General features: G+C 40.7%; 1 protein-coding gene and 1 long non-coding RNA gene across 10 annotated transcripts in view; one reads left to right on the forward strand and one right to left on the reverse strand.

Annotated features, from left to right (window-relative positions):
- The window catches only part of FNDC3B (fibronectin type III domain containing 3B), a 321,836-nt gene extending 300,353 nt beyond the window's left edge, over nucleotides 1-21,483 (reverse strand). For 7 of the 9 annotated variants that reach the window (XM_036351879.1, XM_036351871.1, XM_036351875.1 and 4 more), the window contains exon 1: nucleotides 21,351-21,483. The gene's annotated coding sequence lies outside the window, so the exon portion shown is untranslated. Of the gene's footprint in view, nucleotides 1-20,433; nucleotides 20,572-21,350 lie in introns of those variants that run through there. The other 2 variants (XM_036351876.1, XM_036351872.1) reach the window with 1 other exon arrangement.
- Nucleotides 21,484-21,633: 150 nt separating this feature from the next.
- Nucleotides 21,634-23,165, forward strand: LOC118677096. Its single transcript, XR_004974322.1, has 2 exons — nucleotides 21,634-21,768; nucleotides 22,025-23,165. It is a non-coding gene; the product is annotated as an uncharacterized LOC118677096 (long non-coding RNA).
- The last annotated feature ends 246 nt before the right edge of the window (nucleotides 23,166-23,411 follow it).

Here is a 23,411-nt window from a genome sequence, read left to right on the forward strand (position 1 = left end):
CAGTTAGGCAGAGTCAGAAAAGTACTTAGAAATACTATATATAAAACCAACTCTGCTCAAATTGCAAAATGCCCATCACAATGCTTAAAGAATCGTCAAATAGTGGTCAACAGAAAAATTCCACTTTTAGGAAGGAGAAAAGTAGATGATTGGGGTACTAGAGACAAGTAACAAGCATAGGAGTGGGGGGCGGGGAGAAGAAGACAACTTGCCAACCTCAGAAAAGAAAAGAATATTTATAAACGGCCTGTAAGGAAGGTGGAGGAAGAAGCAAGTGGGGATTGATGCTTCATGGTATTGCCATCCTTCACCACATGCATAAGAAACGGTTAAGGAAGTAAAACTGCACAAACTTCACTTCAGTACCAGCATGATCATCTCATGCAACCACTTTCCTCAGTATTCCGACACATTATAAGTAAAATAAATTATGATTTTTAGTAAGTGTCCCCCAGTGATCTGGTTCATGCATCAGATGGTGGAACCAAATGGTTAATATTGGAAAAAAAGATCTGAGACTTCATGGGTTCCTTGTCTGACTTAGAGAAGATTGTGTAACTTGTACAAACATAACCATTTCCTGCCCACTGAACAAAGCAATTAATGGACTGGGCAGTTTGAGATGATTTAAGGGAAGACATCAACCTGACCATGTCTCGCTGCTGTTCATTTTAAAGAAACAGACAAGAAAGTACAGATTACCGTTACTTTGTTGAACAGCAGTCATTCTTCCTTTACATAACTTTGGGAAAAGAATTTGCTTCAAATGGCTCTAAGAAAATATATCTAAAATCCATACCTTCAACTCATTACTAAAAAGTAACATGTAGGCTCTGCCATTTTGGAAGGAAAAATAAAAACGGATAAAATGTTATGAGTTTAGTAGAAGTATCCAACATTAATATAAAATAAGTATCAAAGAAAAAAGGAAGGAGAAAAAGAAAGAGGAAGAATGCAACCTTGGCTCCCAATGACATCCCAGGGCTGGTTCCAAGACCTCACGAGGTCCAGGGACACTGCCCCAGCTTCCTGTCCAAAGAATCCCACATTACTTAAGCTAGTTTGAGAAGGTTTCTGTTATTTGCAAGACAAATAATTCTTGACTATTACTGAACATAAAAAATCTTTTGCATCTTCATGTTTTCAGGTATCTCAATTATTTTAAATCAAAATTTCAAACACTTCCAAGAATTAGAATTAGAACATAGCTTTAAAATTAAAATCAAACAAGTTTTCTCCTGGTTCAAACATGTGGTATCTCAATGTCAAAACATTATGCCTTGCTCCATCATTAAGTCACTTATTAATTAAATCAATGACTTAATTAAGTCAAAAACTTACTGAGCACATACTAGTTGTTTGCCAGGCATTGTACAAAAAGAAATGAAAGACATGGTCCCTGTGTTAAAGGAATTTCTATATTAGTGGAGGAGACAAAAAGCAATTAGCAATCCCCCTGTTCCTTTCCTTGCTACAACTTTATAGTCAGAATCAACACATACTACTTCTGATTAAGCTTAGGCTTTCTAAGCATTAGGTAATGAATGGTTCATATAGCCCACTGGTTCCCAAAACCTTCTACATCTAAAGGGGAAATAAAAAGTGTGGAGTATACAACTAGGGTTTTCTCTCACCAGAGTGAGTAATCAGCCTCATGACCGAAAGACACGGGAAAAAGCCTGAGTGTGAGCCCAATTCATAAATGTGCCTTGCCCAGCTGGTGTGGCTCACTAGTTGACCTTCGACCCAGGAACCAAGAGATCATGGTTCAAGTCCCAGTCAGGCACATGCCCGGGTTGCTGGCTCAATCCCTAGTAAGGGGCATACAAGAGGCAGCCAATCGATGATGTTTCTCTCTTATCAACATTTCTGTCTCTTTATCCCTCTCCCTTCCTCTCTCTCTAAAAATCAATAAAAGCATATTAAAAATATAAAATAAATGTGCCTTATTTTCGGCCTGTTCTTCACCATTCTCTTCTGAAAACCATCTACAACTGTGATCGTACCACTACCACCACCCACCCCAGAGCAATGGGACTGACTGACATCTGTTATTTCAAATTAAAATCCACCATCTTTATTACTTGTACTTATTCAGAGGTTCACTACAAGACTGAGTCCTGAAAATATGGAGAGAGAACATTACAGAGTGCCAGCTGGTTCAGTATGAGGGTTCACTGTTCGCTATGTGCGTCTTCTCTTCATGATGGAAGCACTTTCTGCAAAAAACAGGTATTTAATAAGCATCAGGCAATTAAGGATCAAGGCCTATTACAGCTAATAGAAACTGATTATCTGGCTAAGTCTTCACATTCTAGCAAATCCAAATATGTATTCCCTAAAACTGAAAGATTTAGGTCAAAAGATGCCCAATTGGTTTAAAACATTTCAAAATGAAGGCTCCCACTAACCAAATGATTCAAGAGAGCAGCACTAGGAATAAGTGACACACAAGCCCTCCATTGCTCTACAAGTGTCAATTCAGTGGACTACAGATAAACATCCTTGTACGCAATCATCCAGTCAGCATCCTGGAAAAAATATCATTATGCTAAAGGTTAAGAAAGTTTATATAGGCTCTCAGGTGTAATGTTGTCAATGATTACTTTTCCATGGCAAAACATGAATTGCGTTAGGACTTAGAAAAATAAATAATGATGCCTAACTTGTATCTTTGATCTGATTTCTTGCCAAATTTAAATACACCAGATATATTTCAAGCAAATAGGTTAGACAATCTATAACAGATTTCAGCTAGGTTAATAATCCATACAACCATTACAAATCTAAATTTCCAATCAAGAAAATAATTTTGTCAAATCAAAACGTTTGACTCCCAAACACTCTAAACATGAAATAAAATTTTTTAAAGCCTTTTAACTCTGTTTTTATACATGTTACAAACTTCCCACACCATGGGGTGCAAACAGTGTCAGGAGTCCTTGAGAAGGACTAATCTCAAAGGTGTCAAAAAAAAAAAAAAAAACCCACTGGGATGCTTACTATGGAAAAGGCTACCAGACAGCCCCATTTCTGTTTAAAATGAAAAGGTAAATTTGGATTTTAAAAATGCCCTCCCAGATGTGTACTATGCCATGTACACATATATGTTTTGTAAAACACAAAATTTTACAAAACATATAGTTACTACAACAGTCAAGAATCTCATGCTTTGCTTCTTCTTGTAAGTACATGAGGAAATACATAAGGAAAATAAACATTATGAACTATGTTCATATTAATGATAACCAGAAGCAAAATGTCAGAGGAAAAAATGGTCACCACTTAAGGTAAACTGCTAAAGGTTTTAGGAATTAAGACAGAAAGAAAAGACAGTGTTCATAAAAACTCCCTTGGTTTACCGTTCTTCCCTATGAAGCTGTTAGAAACTCCTTTTCAATATAACATTTCAAGAAGAGAAACCTCTACATGTCTAGTCAATGCAAAATGAATACAATGACCTGAAGTTATGGTGCTAACACCATATGTTTCTGTTGGATGTCAACTACAGGTCCATTAAAATAGGATGATTTTGTCTTTTACCTCCTCTGAACCCAAAGCCTGAAACATTTGCTTCTTTTAGTTCTGGCTGTTCCTATGATTCCCAGCAAGTCCCTTCAACTTAAGATCTGATGGGTACTGAGCATTTTTAGAAGAATTAATTATATGCCAACTGAAAATCTGCAATAGAACATCCCAATAAATCAAATAGCAAAAGAGCAATAAAAATCTTTGCCTTGCCCTAGCTGGTTTGTCTCAGTGGATAGAGCGTTGGCCTGCCGACTGAAGGGTCTCAAGTTAGATTCCAAACTAGGGCACATGCCCAGGTTGCAGGCTTGATCCCCAGTAAAGGGCGTGCAGAAGGCAGCCAATCAATGATCCTCTCTCATTGATGTTTCTCTCTCTCTCCCTCTCCCTTCCTCTCTGAAATCAATAAAGATATATAAAAAATAAAAGCCACTGAGCAAAATATGTTACTTTAAAAAAATAAATTGTTGCCTTATTAGAAAACGTAAAGATACAAGAGGGATACCAAACTCCTAAAATATATCATTTTTTAAAAGATCTCATTCTTAAACAAAGAACACAAAAGTAGTGGAATCCAAGTGAGCCATGAGATTAGGGAATGTAACTCTGAAAGGTACTGATGACGATATACAAGAACAAGCTCACATATTTTCTCTGTAACATTAACTAATACCAACTTTTTTCTTGTTACTGAAACCACTAAGTAATTGATTGGCCTAATGAATAAGTAGACTTTTCAACATGAATGTTGCTTTTGAAAAGCAAATTTATCTTCTGAGACAAAGCCTTCCTTCAAGCATGTTTCCTGCCAAAGGTGAGAAAACTGGGCAGTTTGCAAATGTGGTAAAAAGTCCAGAACTGAGCCAGTTCTGACAATATTCAGACAGGTTTTCTACACATCCAATTTACATATAAGTCCATTCATGATTTCAGTGTGGATAAGAGCCAAATGTCTCTATAACTGTGATTAAGAACATCAAGTATTTTTAAATGACACTGGTTATATTCCATCCAGCCCAAGGACCAACCTCTGCAGCACTGTATGATTCTTTTTTTTTTCCCTCCCTACAAGTTAGAAAATTAAATTTTCTTCATTTCCAGCCAGAGGCCACTATACAAATCTAATGGGTGTAGACAGCATTTCCTGCCTACTGCAAGAAAATAATAGGATTGTCATTATTAACGCGGCCCAAGGCATGCACTGAGGTGGGGCACTGAAGAACTTGACCTTTCATTTTCATCAGTAAGCCTGCACTGACTGCCAGCTTCTTGTTTTGTTTTGTTTTTTTAAAAGGTGAATGTTATTTTTTTTTCCTCCAACATTAAGGTCTAACACTGGCTCATTCACTCTCATAGAGCAAGACAGGCTCCAATTCCTATTATCCTTTCCGTTCAACTGTGTTTATGTCTGGAACAACCCTGCCAGTAAACAACCAGCTAAAATTCAGTTTTATTTTTCTTCTCTTACTCTTTTGGAGTTGGGCTTCTAATTTACAAGAAGTTGGTGAGATCTGGGCACTGCCAAAGCAAACTATTTTAGTCATTGACACCTCTGCAGAACATTCTATGTCATTCTAAAGAAATGAGCATCCGAACAATAAACAGCAAAAGTGGCTACGGATTCTAGAAATACTGCAGAGTCTTAACCTGCAGTGCACTGTTCCCCAGCAGTGCCATCTTTCCGCCATTATAGAGATGAAGAACACCATCTGAGGTGGTGACCCAGAGATGAAAGGCAGGTCTCGGGAGCCCCATGGTTTCACCCACTAATGTCAAGGCCTGATCTCTCTTAAACACAGTTAGAACAACATCCACCAAAAAAAAAAAAGGGCAAGGGGATGGGAGGGAGTGACTCTCCTTTATTACAACTTTCCTTTGATCCTAGACTTAGGAGAGGAAGCAGAGTTGTTATATATCTACTTAAAGAGGGACCACCTCTCTTGAGGGGGCAGGGAAGAAGAAAAATATTGGTAGAAGCAGCACTTGTTTTCAGACATGCTTTTTGTTTCCCCAAAGTGCTTCCTACGCATATTCTTTCATTTTATGCCCACACTACCTTACATTACTAAGGTAAACAGCTCAATTAACACTTTAGCAATGAGTCACAAAACTGTCACTTGAACCACGAGCACTCAGGGAGTCAGTGGCAAAACAAAACTAATGCTAGTATTCCTATACACTTTTAAAGTAACTGGGAAATAGTTTTAAATAACTATTATCCCATTAAGAAGTATGTCCAACGACTAAATCTGTCTATAGTCAGTGGACAAAAGAATAAGATAGTAGCTTGTTCAAAGCACTTGCTGAGCCCAATAGTCCTAACAACAACTCCTTTCAACAGACAAAGCCACTGAGATTGAAAAACTTTACCAAAGTCAGAGTTAGAAATCTGCCCAGTGGGGTCTCAAATTCAGGTCTCAGTTCCAGAGCCCATGGGCTTAGTCATCCCATTATAAATGATGATTAAGGATTTACCGTCTTACCAAAAATATTAATCCCAAGTTAAGTGAGTAGTTTCCCATGCCATAAGTGATAAGCTGCTATTATATAGAGACAAGAACTAAAGAATTCCCAAGAAGAATGGTTTCTCTAAAAATGTTTCCTTTTAATCTTAGAATTCAACTTTCTAGAAAATCATTCTATGCTTTTTAATGAAAAAAATGTTATGAAAGTGATTTACTGGCTAAAATTAAAAGTTACTAAAGATATACAAACACAGGGATCTGTATTTAAAGTGTTTTTTAAAAAAGGCTGGCTCTTCATTAACCTGCCAAGCAGAACATCTGACGGCAGAATACAATTGTCCCTCTACTGAACTCACCGATGACTCAGTGGAAACTAGAATTTGGAAAACTTATCATCCCACATGAAATAAAATAGGAACAAACTCGCTCACCTTAACGGGTGCTACACCCTTTCCTGCCTGCCCCAGTCTCCTCCTCACTTCTACAGTCCCTGCCATCACAAAAGCAAGGAGGGAAAACTTGCAAAACTCGAAAGTTAATGGCAGACACTTGGGACCAAAAAGTACCCCAAATGAACTGATGCTAAGGTAATTAGGTAGAGAAATTTATTTGAATCCTCAATCCTTTCTCTTTTTAGGCAGTTGCTAAGCCCTGATAGATCTGAACAAACTCCTGAGAACACTGAAATAATTTAAGAGAATCGGAAAGTGAAACATAAATAGGAAGTAACACTGTTTCCATGTCTGAATTTAATATAACCAGTAAATGGCAAAAATCTAAAAAGCTACATTTCAAAATTATTCAGATTGTCAGAGGTAAGATCTAGTTAATGCTACAGCACAGTGATCACATAGCAGGATTAAAATATCTCAAAATCAAATAAACCGAGAAATAACTACGTTTCTTCATTAATAAAGAAATGTAAAGGTCAATTAAGCTATCTGTTGTTAATTAAAGCCATTCTGAAACACCTATAGAAAAGAATATATGCACCCCTATGTTCTAAGCAGTGTTATAGCCAAGATCTGGAAACAGTCCAAGTGCCCATCAATAGATGAATGGATAAAAAAGCTGTGGTACATTTACACAATGGAGTACTACTCGGCTATAAAAAAAAAAGGAAATCTTTCCCTTTGTAAAAAGAAGGAAATCTTACCATTTTGGGCAGTATAGGTGCACCTAGAGATTATTATGCTAAGTAATATAAGCCAGTCAGAGAAAGACAAATACCATATGATCTCATTTATTTGTGGAATCTAAAGAACAAAATAAACTGACAAAATAGGAGCAGAGACATGGATACATGGAACAGACTGGCAGATCTCAGAGGGGAGGAGTATGGAAGAGATTAGCCAAAGAACATATATACGTATATGCATGGCCCATGGACACAGGCGACAATGTGGTGAAGGCCAGGAGGTGGGCTGGGGGCGGGGGCTGGGTAGGGGAGGCAAAGGGGGGAAATAGGCACAACTGTCATAGTGTCACCAATTTTTTCAAAAAGTGTTATCCATTCCTTTTCCCTCCTCCAGTAGCTCTCTTTTTTAAAAAAGATAGCATTTTTAAAATTGAACTTCCTTCCTAGGAAGCTCAAAGCTACTCATTTTATAATATCCTGGAATATAAATATACACACATGGGAGAGTTTTAGTGTCCCTTATCCAAAATTATAAGTAAGTCTCCACTTTTAGGCAAAAGTGGTAAAAGGCTATGAAGGGTTACATAGAAGAGAGTCCAAGCAATTTAAAAAATAAGCAATTAAAATGCCTAAATCCTAAAATTAAAACATATTCCTTTGTTTATAAATGCTTAAAACTGTTTCCTTTACATCTTAAGGTATAAAATAGATTTTTAAAAATCAGGCCCTGAAAGGGAGATCAGGCAAAGGCCTCTGGGACATGGGCAGCCCGGCACTGAGGAGCACTTTTCTGGGGTGCCCCCCCTTCCCCCCCCTTGCAGAGTTTTAGCAGTTATCGCCTCTCTCCTGCACAGAAGTTTGGAGAAACAAGAGAAGCTGGTTCTAAAAGTCCTCACCACTCCCCAGCGAAGCACGGAGCTCCGTCCGGGCCATGAGAAGCATTTCTGTGAAGCAGCAAAAACAGCGTTTAGGTAATACAGCCTCGGGCTGCATCTTCATTGGTCTCTTCGTCCACAGGACCCCCACACACACAAGTAAAGAAAGCAAGTTAGGTCCCACTGCAGAGCCTTGTCCTTAACTCACCTCCAGTGAACTCACTTTCTAAAGATGGAGTAGAGAGCTACATGATTTCTAACAAAGGAAGCATTTAGGGTTGCCAGCTCCCCAGGTTTAGCCTGGCCCATCTGGGAAAGCACAGGGCTCCTCTGAATCCTGAGGTCACCTTTTATTAACCACACGGGCTGCTCTTTGAGCTCACAGAAATGAGGCAGATCTACTTGGTTCTGTGCTATCCCATCCTGGGGCTGCCTTTGGTGCTACCCAAACACCACAAACTGTTAACCTTAAAGAAGAGAACGTCAGTATCAGCAATAGGAGGACTTGCTTGTCCAGGTGCAAATTGTAAGTACACGATCTTTATATAAATTAACTTCAATGAAGGGCATTGAGGCAAGGGACCCAGATGGACAAAATTGTATTACCACTGAGTGAAAAGGACGTTCTTTCAAAGGTTTTCAAATGTCTGAAAAAAGTAAGACACTACTACCAGTTCTTAACCAAATGCTCTAGATTTTTCCCATTCACTATATTGAACTTCTTGTACTTGACATTCTATGAAGTATACTTTTATTCTCTGGTTTCTCTCATTCCAAAGCTAAATTGCTATTACAGAAAACAATCTAGAAAAACCTCCCTCCTGGGAGATGTCCAGAATATTAATATTAGTTCAAAGATAAAGTTTAGGTTTCTGGGCTATCAACAGGTTGAATACACGAAAGGCACTCAACTGACACCATTCAGCTACCTGGAAACACAAAGACACTGTTCCAAGTCTGGAGGAACAAATGAGATTTTTAATGTGAACTACCGAGAAGTAGTGTGATACAGCTGAAAACGGTTCTGCAATCAATCGAGGGTGTCTTTTGAACCTTTTTGAGCTTTTTGAGCATGTCTTCTAATCTTAGGTCAGTCAACAAACATGTATAGGACACATGATAGGCACCAGCTTCTGCTGCAGATACTAGAAACACACACAGGAAAAGAGAAGTAATATCTACCTTTCAGAGTCAGTTTAATGACTTGTGTGTGTGTGTGTGTGTACTTGGTAGGTACTCGACAACTGATGGTCACTACTACATTTTACATCTGAATTGTGGTCAGAGTGTTTGGAAGTTCAGTGTACAAATGACAAGTGTCTTCTTTTCTATATAAAACTGCCAAGAACTGGTTATCATTTTACAGAAGATGATTCTAAAATCTTCTGAGAACCCTTCAATTCTTCCCTAGTTCCTAACTAGAGTCTTTTGTTCTCCTAAGTACTCATTCCACCTCACTTCCTTCCAACCATTGGGTCAAAAAAGTTAAAAGGTCAGGTTACTCAAAGGACCAATTTCCCAAGCTTGGGTTTCCTGGTCATCTTGCCTGATCATCTCATTCACCTGAAACCTGGATAAAAAATGTTCAGACTCCCCCCAGATATAATAAATAGGAGCCCTCTGTACCCGCCCTGAACACCCCTGTAATGCTCCAAGAGATTCTTCTCTTCTCAGGCATCCTCGGACTCCACCTCGAGTAGCTGAGGCCATTCTCCTCAGGTTTCCATGGCATGCTCTTTGACCCTTCTCCAAGGCTTAGTTTGGCACTAAAGACTCTGGCCACTAGTCTAACAGAAAGAATCAGCTCTCTCAGCAAAGTCTCAGCAAGGCACATTCTGTTTGTTTTTCTTCCCTGTCCCTTAATGTCTCCCTTTTAGGATTTGCCTACAAGAGGATCATTTTAAATTACCACAAATCTCTGAAAAGTTATCATTTCCAAAAAACAATTTTCTTAATTTATAATTCCTGACTGACTCCAATAGACAAGGAAAATATACAAAAGCAAGGGCCACATTCCTATGGAATAGAGATAAAAGTAATTTGTTCAAATTTTCAAAATCAATTAGCAATCTGGTATAGACATGAAAAAAGCCCATGTATTCTCTGCAGAACTTTCTTTAAAAGAACAATAAATGAAAGGCTAGGTTTGCACTGAAGGTGACTCATGCCTTTGTTTTAATTTAATATTTATTACATCCCTACCATGAAGGGGAAAAAAAAAAATCAGAGAAACGATGGAAACACAAAAAGGTCTACAACATGGCCCATGCTTCAAAGAGATCAACTTAAGGAGAAGTGCCTGGTGAGAGGTACTAAGTTAGGAACTCATCCATCTATCCATCCATCCACCGGAGGAATTCACCATGAAAGATGCTAAGTTAAATCAGTAATCATCTCTGCTCAAAGTGAGGGTGCCAAAGAGACAACCAGACAACACTGAAAAAGACAAGTGTTCTGAAAAGTATAAAGTGCAAGAATTTAAAGAAAAAGATAAATTATCTAAATGATGATTCTAGAACATAATGAGGATATGCAAAATAGAATGTGACACTTCTTTTGAATAGGCCAAAAAATCAGTGAAGATTGCTGTCGATGTGTTATAATTCTCCATATCTCTACTAGAGATAAAGAGACCATGACTCAGTAACTTTTGATATCAGTTGCTAATGATTCTACCTCAAGAGTAATTAGACCACAAAAATGACTTACTATGGTGTGAAAGCCATTTACATACACAGCAAAGATAATATACCCATATGGAAAGCAAAGCAGGCATACACACTAGCATCATACTCTTGCAACTTCCACTGTTTTCTAGGAATTCAGGAATTAATAAACTATTATGGGTGACAAATACTGCAGAGTGCTCAGTATGTATTTTTTCCTGTAACTGGTTATTTGTATGTATACTTAAATTTTTTCATTTGAATTTTTGTCTATTGTCAGTATTCCTAACATGCACTTTACAACTGATGTTTAAGCTTTATATCCATTTACTTTAAAATCCTGCCCCATCTTTTCTTAAGTGATCTACCCAAACTCAACATCAATATCTCAAAAACAAAACGAAACAAAAACTCCAGAAAGCAGTAACTTCTATGAAATTATTGGATGTTAGAGGCAAGTTCTGATGAATAAAACAGAATACTGCAGTACATGCTTCTTTCTTTCACTCTATGCCCTTCCAATTTGTTTTAAGGAAGAAGAATGCTAACACAATGCATTTCCGACATGAGTACTAGCTGAGATGACTTAGACTATTTCTCTAAGTAACAATGAAAGTTTCTCCTCAAGTACTGAAAATGACAAAATTTAATGTTTAAAGGTTAGAAAATATAACAGCTCTAATTGTACTCCCTGGTTTTTAAATAACTCCATGAAATTCAGGCTAGATTATGTTTATCTGCATGTGCCTATATGATCTGTGGATAAAATTATGTGGTTCATCTAAATATTAAAATGTCTTCTTTTTTTCCCTCCAGAGACCTACTTCTTTTAGATAGTCTCCTCTTAAATTTAAATCAGTTAGTAAAATAAACTCTGATCTCCAAAAATGGCCTAGGGGAAATCTCCCTTTACACTGCAATAGGAGATGGGGGGGGGGGGGGGGAAGCTATCTACACACTGGCATGAAGTAAATCAAGGAGGTGCAAACAGATCATGTGGAATAAATCTCCTTTAATATTTTCTTCATTTATTTATTGTGGTACAATATACATAACCAAACATTTACCATTTTAACAATTTTTAAGTGTGCAATTCAATGGCATTAAGTATATTCACAATGTTGTGCAAACATCGCCACTATCCATTTCCAGAACGTTTTCATCATCCCACACAGAAACACTGCACCCATTAAGCAGTAATTTCTATTCCCCATACCCCTGGTAATCTCTATTCTACTTTCTGCCTCTATGAACTTACCTATTCTAAGTACCTCATATAAGTGGGAACATTACAATATTTATCCTTTTGCGTCTGGCTCATTTCACTTAGATAATATTTTCAAAAATCATCCATGTTGTGGCATGTGTCATCATTTTATTCCTTTTTATAGTTGAATAATATTCCATTGTGGGTATACAACACACTTTGTTTATCCATTCATCTGTGAACGGACACTTGGGTTGTTTCCACCTCTTGGATATTCTAAATAATGCTGCTATAAGCACTGGTGGACAAGTATTTGAGTCCCTGCTTTCAATTATTTTGGGTATAATCTTAGGAATGGAATTGCTAGGGAATTCTATGTTTAACATTTTGAGGAACAGCAAAACTGTTTTCACAATAGCTGTACCTTTTTACATTCCCAACACCAATACACTAGGGTTCCAATTCAATATACTTTTTTAAAAATATATTTTATTGATTTTTTACAGAGAGGAAGGGAGAGAGATAGAAACATCGATGAGAGAGAAACATCGATCAGCTGCCTCCTGCACAACCCCTACTGGGGATGTGCCTGCAACCAAGGTACATGCCCTTAACCGGAATCGAACCGGGAACCCTCCAGTCTGCAGGCCGACGCTCTACCCACCGAGCCAAACCGGCCAGGGCTCAATATACTTTTAAGTATTTTCTGATTCATTAATTCAGAATGTTTACCTCCATTACTCTAAATCAGAGTTATTTTTCCTAAGAAAAACCACAACAGAAATATCAGAAACAGCAATATCTAAGGACTTTTAGTATTTTGTTCTTAAATAATATAAACCATAAAAGATATAGAACATGTTGAAAAAGTACTTTAAAATACAAGAGAAGAGGGAGCATATCCTAAAAATATATTAAGTATCCTACCCATACAATTTGCACGTAAAACCTCGTCAATCTAACCCCTGAAAAGTCACATGCTAGAAAACTTCATGTCTGAGTAATTGGATGTAAATATCCTGAGATATTTTAAAAGAAATTTACTCTTCTGTCAGTTCACACAATACCTGGAGCTAACCTGCCCAGGAAGGCCTCCCTTTAGTAAAAGTGGAGGAGGAGATAGCCTAATGAGCTTATCTAACTACTACTCACAGACTTTCCACAACTTGGCCCAAACCCTGAGGCAGGAAACAGACAGAGGTTCTTCAATCTTTAACACCTGCTCTCACCAATTTGCCTTTAAGTGCTTACAGGTGACAAAAGAAATTAACAAACTGTCAAAAACGTCAACAGAAAACCTCCCAAACAATCCATAAGCATAGATGAAGTCTATTGGTGGGGATGGGATGAAATGGAGAAGGTGGATATTCGCTTGTGGTTATTTATTTTGCATACAAAAATATGGAACTTTTGCTGGTAAACTGTTCCTAGTTTATGTGATGACATTGAGTAATTCAACATTTACTTCATGGTGGTCAAACAACTTCCAAGGGCCCTGCATCTCTATAAAAAGTCCAGCAGTAGAACTAGCTTCAACCCATACTGCAGTTTTACACAGCTTTTAAGTCAACTGATTTTTTCCAAAGTGGTTTATTCTCATTAGGTAACTACCCCCCATATGATCTATTTAAACTTCTGTTACAGTAAAACCTTTTCATATAGAATAGGAAGCCAAACTTTATGCTAGACTTGCCTGGATTAATTGCAAATCCCTAATTAGTTATATCCAGAACAATGGAGTTATTTTTAAGAGACCCCTCCCTCTTTCACCAGCTGTGGAGAATCCGAGTCCCTTAAGAATAAATTAAATCATGTTATTTCCTGGGATTTTAGAATCTTCAATTATTTCTCAAACATGCTGCATTTGCTCGTGTAGAAAGACAATTTTCTAAATAATAATTTCAACAGACCTGTTTATAATTTTATAATACTAACTATGAGTTAGTATTATGAAATACTAACTATGAGTTAGTATTATATCAACTTAGTTTAAATTTTTCTGATTGGTTGCCTTTATTAAAATCTTTATCTCCCAGAGTCAAAACAGGAATGTATCAGAAGCCTTAACTTCTAATATAAATACAGTGGGTTTTTTTATGTTTTTATTGTTTTCAGAGAAAGAAAGGGAGAGGGAGAGAGATATAGAAACATCAGTGATGAGAGAGAATCATCGATCCAACTGCCTTTTGCAAGCCCTCTACTGGGGATAGAGCCCACAACCTGGGCATGTGCCCTGACCAGGAATTCAACCATGACCTCCTGGTTCATAGGAGCCACACTGGCTGGGCAAAATTTTAGTTTTTAACATAGCCTGTAGGTGCTTCAATTTTAACATTCCTCAAATTTCAGAAAGGAGCAAAGAATTAAAGTTGCCACCATCCTGCCCTAGGAGTTGGTGGTAGACCGTTCTCTACACAACATTCCAAAAAATATGAGCAAAGTACCTCTGTAAGTAAGCAAAAATGCTTTCCATTTGCCAAAAAATAAAGTCAAACACAATAGAATATTCCATTAATGAAGAACCTAGCTTGAACAAATGTCCTCTGAGTCAATAAACAAATGAATGAAGTAAAATTACATTTTAAACTCAAATATAATAATTTAATACAAGGAACATTTTAAACACTGATACTTACATAATCTCAATGCTAACTTTGGCTCAACATCATCTGACTAAAATCTTCTCCCTCAAGTTTTTTAAATACTAACAAGCAACTGTAATATTATAGAAACAAAACATATTAAAAGCTAATGCCTAAATTGACTTGAGTATTGGCTAAGGGAATCTCATCACCCAAAGGTATGGAAATTACAATCCCAGAGTTACAGAATGCTAAACTTGCACATCTCAACTAGGAACAAAAAAGAGAAAAAGACTCAAAGACTGATCCAATATTATCATTTACTAGAGGCCCAGCGCACGAGATTCCTGCACTGGGGGAGTCCCTCAACCCAGCCTGTACCCTCTCAGTCTGGGACCCCTCTCACAGTCTGGGACCCCTCGGGGGATGTCTGCCTAAGCCAGCAGTCAGACATCCCTCTCGCAGTCTGGGGCTCTCACAGTCTGGGACCCCTCACTCCTTACTGCCCACCTGCAGCAGAGGTGGGAGAGGCTCCCACCACCACCTCTGCACTCGCCAGCTGTCAGCCAGTGTTCTGGCTGAGCAGCAGTGCTCCTGAGTTGAGTGTCTGCCCCCTGGTGGTCAGTGCATGTCATAGAGTAGGTCATTCCTGTTCCGTCAATTTGCATATTACGCTTTTATTATATAGGAAGGATTTCTCCAATTTTAAATTGAGAAATATCCCTACCTGCAATGGCTAATCACAATCTAACCAGATTTATTATACCTAGTGGTTTAAAAACCTACCTACCACCTGTCCCCACCCCACACCACATACCTTTGGTCACCAAAGGCTGATCCTTACTTAACATTAAACCTGCACCATAAACAGCTCCCATCTGGATAAGCTTATGACTATGGACTGACCTCTCATTGGCTGTACCTTGCAACGAGCTCAGATACCAACCATCAAGTCAACCCTCCCACATGAGTCTGTGTTTGGCTTCTAGAGAAGCCTGCCTCTGTCTAGATACAATGATTCAAGCATTCTCTGCCTTTTTATTTATTTTATTTTATTTAAATGTTTTTATTGATTTCAGAAAGAGGAAGGGAGAGGGAGAGAGAAACATCAATGATGAGAAAGAATCACTGATAGATTGGCTGCCTCCTGCATGCCCCCTACTGGGGATGGAGCCCACAACCCAGGCATGTGCCATGGCCAGGAATTGAACTGTGACCTCCTGGTTCAGAGGTTGATGCTCAACCAGCCAGGCCATTCTCTGCCTTTTTAAAATATGTAATACCATACTTATAGTTTAAGACAACATATATATATATGCTTATGAATATTTTCCTACATTCAAAGGCATTCAGAGTAAAGTGAAAAATAAAACTTCTCCTCAACCACCTAAGTACATTCCCAGCAGCTGTAAGAATGAGAATTAAGGTTTACTTGAAAAGAATGTCTTACCACAAAAATTCTCATTTCATGGATTAACCTCATTAATGTAAAGAAAGGCAATTGTACTTTCTAAAGTGGAAACAGGTAGGTTGCAAAGATTTCCTACACGGAAAATGATTCTTTTCCCCCATTCCCAGCTATAATTATTGAAAGCTCAAATAACAGGCTAATATACAAGGACTAAAGCCTATGCCTCTATTATTTAATATTGGCATTTCCTCTAAGACACTTGTACTTTTTCCCCTTCACCTCAAAAACGACCCAAGTCAAGCAGGCTGTCCTGTCCACTTCAGCAATGCTAGCCAGCTACAAGCTACATCTAAAGAAAAAAATTCCCAAAACAGGGAAGCTAGGACATTTTATGTACAACACAACTTTTGAGAGGTCACAAATCAACTATTCCATTAGGAGTGGAGAGAAAATGAAACACAGCAATCTAAAACTTGAAGCTTTATTTACTCATCACAAAGGGAGAGAAAAAATGACTTTTCAAACTGTCCAAATACAATTTGGAGGTCTCTGAAAACACAAAGTAATACTGGGAACAGCTGTTTTAAACTTTACAACATAATGAACTATGGAGTTTGTGTAAGGCTTTACCAAACACTTTTCAATACACTGACTCATTAATCCATTGTGACAACCACCTGAGAAATTGTACGCAAGATGTTTTCTCCTTACATTAAACTAAGAGTGGTTCAGAAGCTGATCAAGGGCACACAGCTAAAAAGTAATGGCTGACAGACTAGATAGTCTGATTTCCAACTGATGCTCAGATGTGGCCCTCGCGAGAGGTATGATTTCTAATATTTGCCCATCACTTCAGCATCTTTATCTTTTAAGATTTACTATCTCTCATTTGTATTAAGCACACTGATGTCCTACAAATGGAACACTACATCATGAGTTAAATCAAGTTTCCTATATTTCTCACACTCATGAGAACACTATAATCCTATTTATAACTTGTTTCTCTCATCCTCGTTCCTCGCAAATAACCATGCTCCCTATGGTCAGCAATGGGTACGAGCTGGCTGTTTCAGCTATCTGAAGTCTCGCTGATGGATGCCTTCCTTTATCTATAGTTGAATTTATAAATTTCAAAGAGCTGGAACCACACAATTCACATGACACTAAAACACAGAACATTGGAAGCGATTTACTAGTGCAGATCCTCAGGAGCATAATACTAGGGTCAGGCTTATGAAATGCACTTATCCCTTGGCAGTACGATTACTATGGGAGGTACATTTATAGCAGATTCAGGTACATTTACACTGAAACTGGGAGTTACTGCTTTAAAAATCCTATAAAAAATATTAATCACTTGTCTTTTCTTGAAAGTAGTAGCAAGAAAAAAGAAAAAGAGAGGAAAGAAAGAAGGAAGGAAGGAAGGAAGGAAGGAAGGAAGGAAGGAAGGAAGGAAGGAAGGAAGGAAGGAAGGAAGGAAGGAAGGAAAGGAAAGGAAAAGGAAAAGGAAAGGAAAAGGAAAGAAAAGGAAAGAAAAGAAAGAAAAGAAAAGAAAAGAAAAGAAAAGAAAAGAAAAGAAAAGAAAAGAAAAGAAAAGAAAAGAAAAGAAAAGAAAAGAAAAAGGTACTGGCTTATTGGATATTTATGGAATCCAGATAAATGAATGCCTACTTTAACAGTGGCTGGAATTTTCACTATTTCTCACAAAATTAGGAAGTTGTTGAAAATCCTTTTCCCAAATGAATTCTAAAATGCATTATATTTAAATTAAATCCTCTAATCAGAAAACTATTTGACCATTTGCCACCAAAAGAATCTCTCTTGCTGTTTGTTTTAATCTTAAGCATATTCTTCCCAATTCGTAGGCTAATATAGTGTTTTATATTTGGATTTTAGACCTTGATAGTAAAGCAATGATTTTAATCTTTCATTCTGCAGCTACATAACAAAAATTGAATGATGGTTTGGCTATATTATTTATCTGACACTTATGAAGTCATTTGAAAAGAACTGCCAAATGAGCAAGTAAACATGGGTATTAGGGGTCTTTTTTTTTTTCAACTCCCGATTAGTGATTTTTCATATTGCCTCCTATTTCTACTCCTTTATTACACTAATATAACCAACAAGCTGACTGCATTTTCAGCAATTCCTATAAATAATCATTTCAACCAAACAAGAAAATGTCACTTAAAGTTTCTGTCCATCAGTTTTCACTCTGACATGCAAAAATTTAAAGTAACAACAAATAACGGGCTTATTTGGTCCACTCAAAGTGTGAAAGCAAAACTGAGTTACAGGTGACTTAGCACTGAAGTACCATTTAAGAGCTGAATCTAAGCATCTCCTACTGCTGTGGAAAAAAGAAAACTGAAGTAGGTGATCTAAAAAGCAATAGGACGCAGTTAATTGTGAATGTTTGGGAGTCAAAAGATTCTATAAGGCTATCTCCGGTATTGTAAAGACTAGTCACAAGTAGCAGTTTAACATAATTAAAAGTAAATAATTTCAAATGCAGTTCCTCAGCCCCCACTAGCCACATTCCAACGCCCAGTAGCTTCCTGTGCCATACTGGATAGCACAGATACAGAACCATTTCCATCACCGAAGAAAATTCTATTATGCCATTGGTAGCTATGTGATCTTATGCAAGTTATTTAATTTCTATGAACCTCAATGCTTTTGTCTATAAAATGTCCATAACATCATCTAAAGGGAAAGACTTATTAGAAGTTTAATGAGATAGAACTTAAAGCACAACACACAGTGCTTAGTACACATTATATCCAAGAAAGAGTAGCTATTATTACAATCCTATCTTGGGCTTTAATATGGTAACCCTGAGCAAGTCACTTCCCCTTCCCTGGCCCTCATTTTCCTAAAACTGAAAACTCTGGGGAAGTTCTTCCGGTTAACTTCTAAGGATGCTATCAAATTCCACCAGGTTAAATGAAGTGTTAAGCAAAAGGGGCCAAAACTCCTACTGAGGAAACTACTACCTAGGTTCTTAGAGCTTCCTAACTGATCCCAAGCATTCTTCCCAAAACCCCAGAAGACTGGCTCTGCAATATAGCCACGGTCTGGTGTGAGCTATTTATAAAGTCTGTCTTAAAAGGTTACCGGAATATCTTTCTGAAATTGTATATACTGTAATTAGAAGCTACAACCCCCTATTCCATGATGATAACTTGCCGTTTTAACGTCTCTTTTAAATGAACACTATCTTTACAGATGAATTTTTTTTCTCTTAAAAGCATTTAAACGAAAACACTTTTTCAAAGCACATACAAGTTTAAGTACAAGTTTTAATAACTTTTTAAAACCAGCTATGCCTCATGCATAGCCAGCTTGTGGGTGACCCTCGTGTCTAAACAAAGTGGGAATTATAACAGCCCCATGGGTGAAGTCCTCTTGCAGGGACACAAACATGCCCAAAGCTTTTACCCTTACTAACAGCTGCTCCCAGGGAGCCAGGAAATTCACCGAATACTAGGTCCACAGAGCCAGCTTCCAAAGAGGGGGAAACCACGGACCCCCACGCAAGACACAAAACCAGGGTCGCAGGCCGCTATGGCTGCAGACCTCTTCCCCCCCCCCCCCCCCCACCCGCGTTGTCGGGCCTTAGCTTAAAAGTGACGAGCATCTCAGGCAGCAGACATCAGAAGCGAGGCGGTGTATTTCTGCCCAAGGCTGGAGGCCTCAAAAATAAGTGTTATTCCAGAGCAGATTCCTTTTCTTCCGGGTCTGTCTGCTCCCTCTGACTCTCTGCCCATAACCACCACCATGCCTCCCCACCTTTCTCCATACTTTAAAAAAAGAGAAGAAGGAAAAAAAAAAAAAAAAGTGGCTTATTCCCTCTCCTCTTGCTTTCCCTAGCAGGGCCTGGAAACTGGGGAAAATTGGGATCAAATTAACTGCACATTAAAAAATAAACAGACAAGCCATCAGGAGATGCCCACCCAACAAAAGACGACTCCTGTTCCCCCCCCCAAAAAAAGTGGTTGAGCCTGGGTGGAAGAAGGGGAGGGAGGCGAGAAACCAACAAGGATGGAGAGATAGATGTGTGGATTTAGGGCCCCAGGGCCGGCCCATCCTGGCCAAAGTCCAAGTTTTGTTTCAAGAAAATGCTGGGCTGAAGAGAAAAGAAAGAGTTGTAACTTTTAAGGAAGTCCGCAAAAGGCACCGGCTGGGATAAAACGCCGCTGCTCGCCTCCGTCGGGGATGGCAGGGCAGGCGACTCCAAAGCCCCAGCTCCAGCTGCGCGCCCGGGAGGAGGGCGCCCGGCCCACGGCGCGGCGGGCGGCCCGGCCCCGTCTCCCCGGACACCGGCCCGGGGGCTCGGGCTCCCGCGGGGCGCCAGGACCTGACCTTTGTTAAAGTTCGCGGACACCGCCCGCGGCCCCCAACGCCGCCCCGAGTGACAGGCCCTCCGCACGCCGCCGCGCCCCCGCCCCGCCGCCGGCCCCCGACGGCCCGCGCGGCCCCTCCCGGCCGCCTCGGGGTGCGGATGCCTCCCGCCCGCCCCATCCCCACCCGGCGCCCCTCGGGGTGACCGACTGACCGGAGCTGCGCTGGCCCACACACCGGGTCGCCCGCTCCTTCCCGCCGCGCCCCGCTCCCCCGCCCGAGCTGGCAGCCGCCTGGCTCGCCGAGTCCCGCCGCGGCCGCCGGTTACCGCCCCCAGCCCGGGGGGAGTCCGGGGGAGCAGGACAGGAGGGAGGACGTGGCGCGCCCGGAGGTGGCCAGCTGCGGGGCGGGGAGTGTCCCGGAGAGGCCGGGCCGGGGGGCGGGGGGCCGGCGCGGGCTCGGGACTCCCCCCCCGCCCGCCCGCAGCCGCGGGTCCCAGGCCCCGGCCCGCCCCCGCCCCGGCCCGGCGCGGAGAGGCGGGCCGCGACTTGGAACCCCGTTCGCACGCCCGCCCCCCTCCCTCCACCATATGGAAATCTACAGCCTCAGAAAGTGACACGTCGAAGATTCCTCGGCCTCCCCGCCGTCCTCCCCCTCCCTCCCGGCCGCGTTCCTGCCGCGGAGATTCCGGGAGGGGGAGCGGATTCCTCGGACAAAATCTGCCGGGAGGCTGGGCGGAGGGGCGCGCGGGGAGGGAGAGCCCGGAGCCACTGCCCAGATTTGTGTGTGTGTGTGTGTGTGTGTGTATGTGTTTTCATCAAGAAGAATCTACCCGTTTCTTTCCCCCCTCCAAGCCCCGGCCAGCGGAGGGGACGGGCGGGAACCAGACGCGGCCCCTAGCGGAGGCCGACCCTCCCCCGACCCCGAGCTCCCGGGGTGTCCCGGCGAGCGCGGGGCGCCCCGCACTGTGGCGCCAAGTTTGCCCCGGGAAGCCCGGCGCGCCCCGAGCGCTCCCGGACGGGAACGCACTTCGGTGGACCCGGCGTCCGGCGGGGCTTTCCAGGGCGCGGGGACCAGCGGCGGGGTGCGGGGTGCGGGTCCCCTCCAGCCTCCCGCGCCCGCACGCCTTACCTTCCCTCGGGCTGAAAAGCGGGGCTCCGGGCGCGCCAGACACCGGTTCGCCCGCGCCTTCCCAGCCGGCAGCCCCGAGGATCGCCGCCGCCCCCTTCTCCGCTCCCGCCGCCGCCGCCGCCGCCGCCGCTCGCCTCCTCCTCCTCCTACTCCGGCCGCCGCCGCCGCTCCAATAACTACCAGGAGGGTTTGAGGAGGGATTCCGCCATGTCAAATGATGTCGGGACCACATGGGGGGGCGGGCCCCGCCCACGACCGTAAACTCCCGAGTAGAGCCGCCGCCGCGATCTCAGAGGCGCTGGACTGTGGGAGCCTGCAGGTCTTTGACACCGGGCTCTGCGTGAAGAGCCAAAAACTCACGTGGGTTCAGCCAGACGAAAGAAGTCGGAGGCTTAGGGGAACGAGCAACCCCTTAAAGGTGAGGGCTGCACGTTCTGCAAAAAAATCGCCCAATACCAATACGAAGGTAGTGTATGCTGAGTAATAATTGGAGCTAAGACTCTACTAGTATGACATTTTTACACATATATTAATTTTTTTTAAATCCCGACAAAAATCTTGTGAGCTATTATGTCACTCCCTTCTCTATTTCCCGCAGCACTTTGTTCACAGGCTAACAGAGCGTAAACAGATTGTATTATATCACGGTTAAAATGTCTATTTCCTCTTTTCAGGAACCAGTGTGCGCTCACAGGGCAGAGACTGTTCCTTACTCATATCTGTATTTCTGTATTATCAAACATAGCATAATGCATAGGCCACAACAGGACTCATTAGAAACTATCAGGTTTGTATTAATTAAATCAAATATAATGTATCCTGTTGTACAGTCTCAAAAGGCTTCATCGACTGCATCCCGTTTCACCGCTCAAATTTTCCAGGTAATCAGACAAAAGTTGTCCCAAAGAGGCCCCTTTCCTCCCCTTACCTCCCCATGTCTATCTGAATCATTACATTCAGCCTCAACTATTCAGCTACACAGCCGTACTCAGTACCAGAGGTAATGTATTACTTTCATTGACCTAAAAAATAATAATAATAATGATTTATCAGATAAAATTATAATGCATAGTACCATATTAAAGCCCAAGGAACATAAAAGAACATGGAGAAATAGTTCTTTTCCTTGTGGAATTTGCAATTCTTTTTTGGAGATGTGAAAGAATATGATGAATCCAGGTAAGTGATGCTCTCCCTCCTAAATGACTTCTTTTTCCAAATGATCCCAAAGGGGCTCTTGAAGCCATCTTTCTAAAACATGGTTCCAAGCCTAAGTCATAGTCTTGTGTAAGAAAGAAAAAAAAACAAAAGCGGTGGTTCCCCAACTCCTGAGCCACGCCCCCGCCCCCAGCTGAATTGGTGTGACTTTCAAGCACACCTCTGTCCCTTTGTACATGGTTTCACTCTGCCAAAAGCATATTTATTCCTCTACCCTATTTTAAGATCATTTATTCATCTTTGAGCTCCAACTAAAATCACTTCCTTCCCTCAGTCTCATAGCTTTTTCCCCCCACAACCCCACAATAATTGTTTTTAGTCCTCACATGTCCTGAAGTTATTGTTTATTTCTTCCATTTGACTGGGTCTTGTCCATTTTTATATCAACCTAGCATTGTGCTTTGAATATAGTACCCCAATATAAATGTTTGTTGAATAAATTGTAAAGTATGTGGAAGTATCTAAAAGACAAGATAAATTGGGCAAACTTTAGAGAATGGTAGGTTGAATTCAAGTGTTGAATGATAGGTTTGGCAAAGGAGGTGGAGATAAAAACATGCCTTAAAAATATTAAATTTTAAATGTTCATATACATTTTATCAGTGTTTCATTTGTCTTCTTAACCTACCACCTAACACCAGCTTTGGCACAGAATAAAAACCCTTTATAGATGTTTGCAAAATGAGAGGAAGTATGTTGTAATAGAAAGAACATGGATATTATAATCAGACAAAAGCCAGTGATGTTGAGCAAGTATTGAAGTTTTCTGAGCCTGGGTGTTCTTATTTATTAAATGCCAAAATTGCCTTTCTACTACGGTTGTTGTGAGGATTAAAAACCTCC

This window comes from Myotis myotis, unplaced genomic scaffold, assembly GCF_014108235.1.
Source record: "Myotis myotis isolate mMyoMyo1 unplaced genomic scaffold, mMyoMyo1.p scaffold_m19_p_2, whole genome shotgun sequence".
In the NCBI taxonomy this organism is placed as follows: domain Eukaryota; kingdom Metazoa; phylum Chordata; class Mammalia; order Chiroptera; family Vespertilionidae; genus Myotis; species Myotis myotis.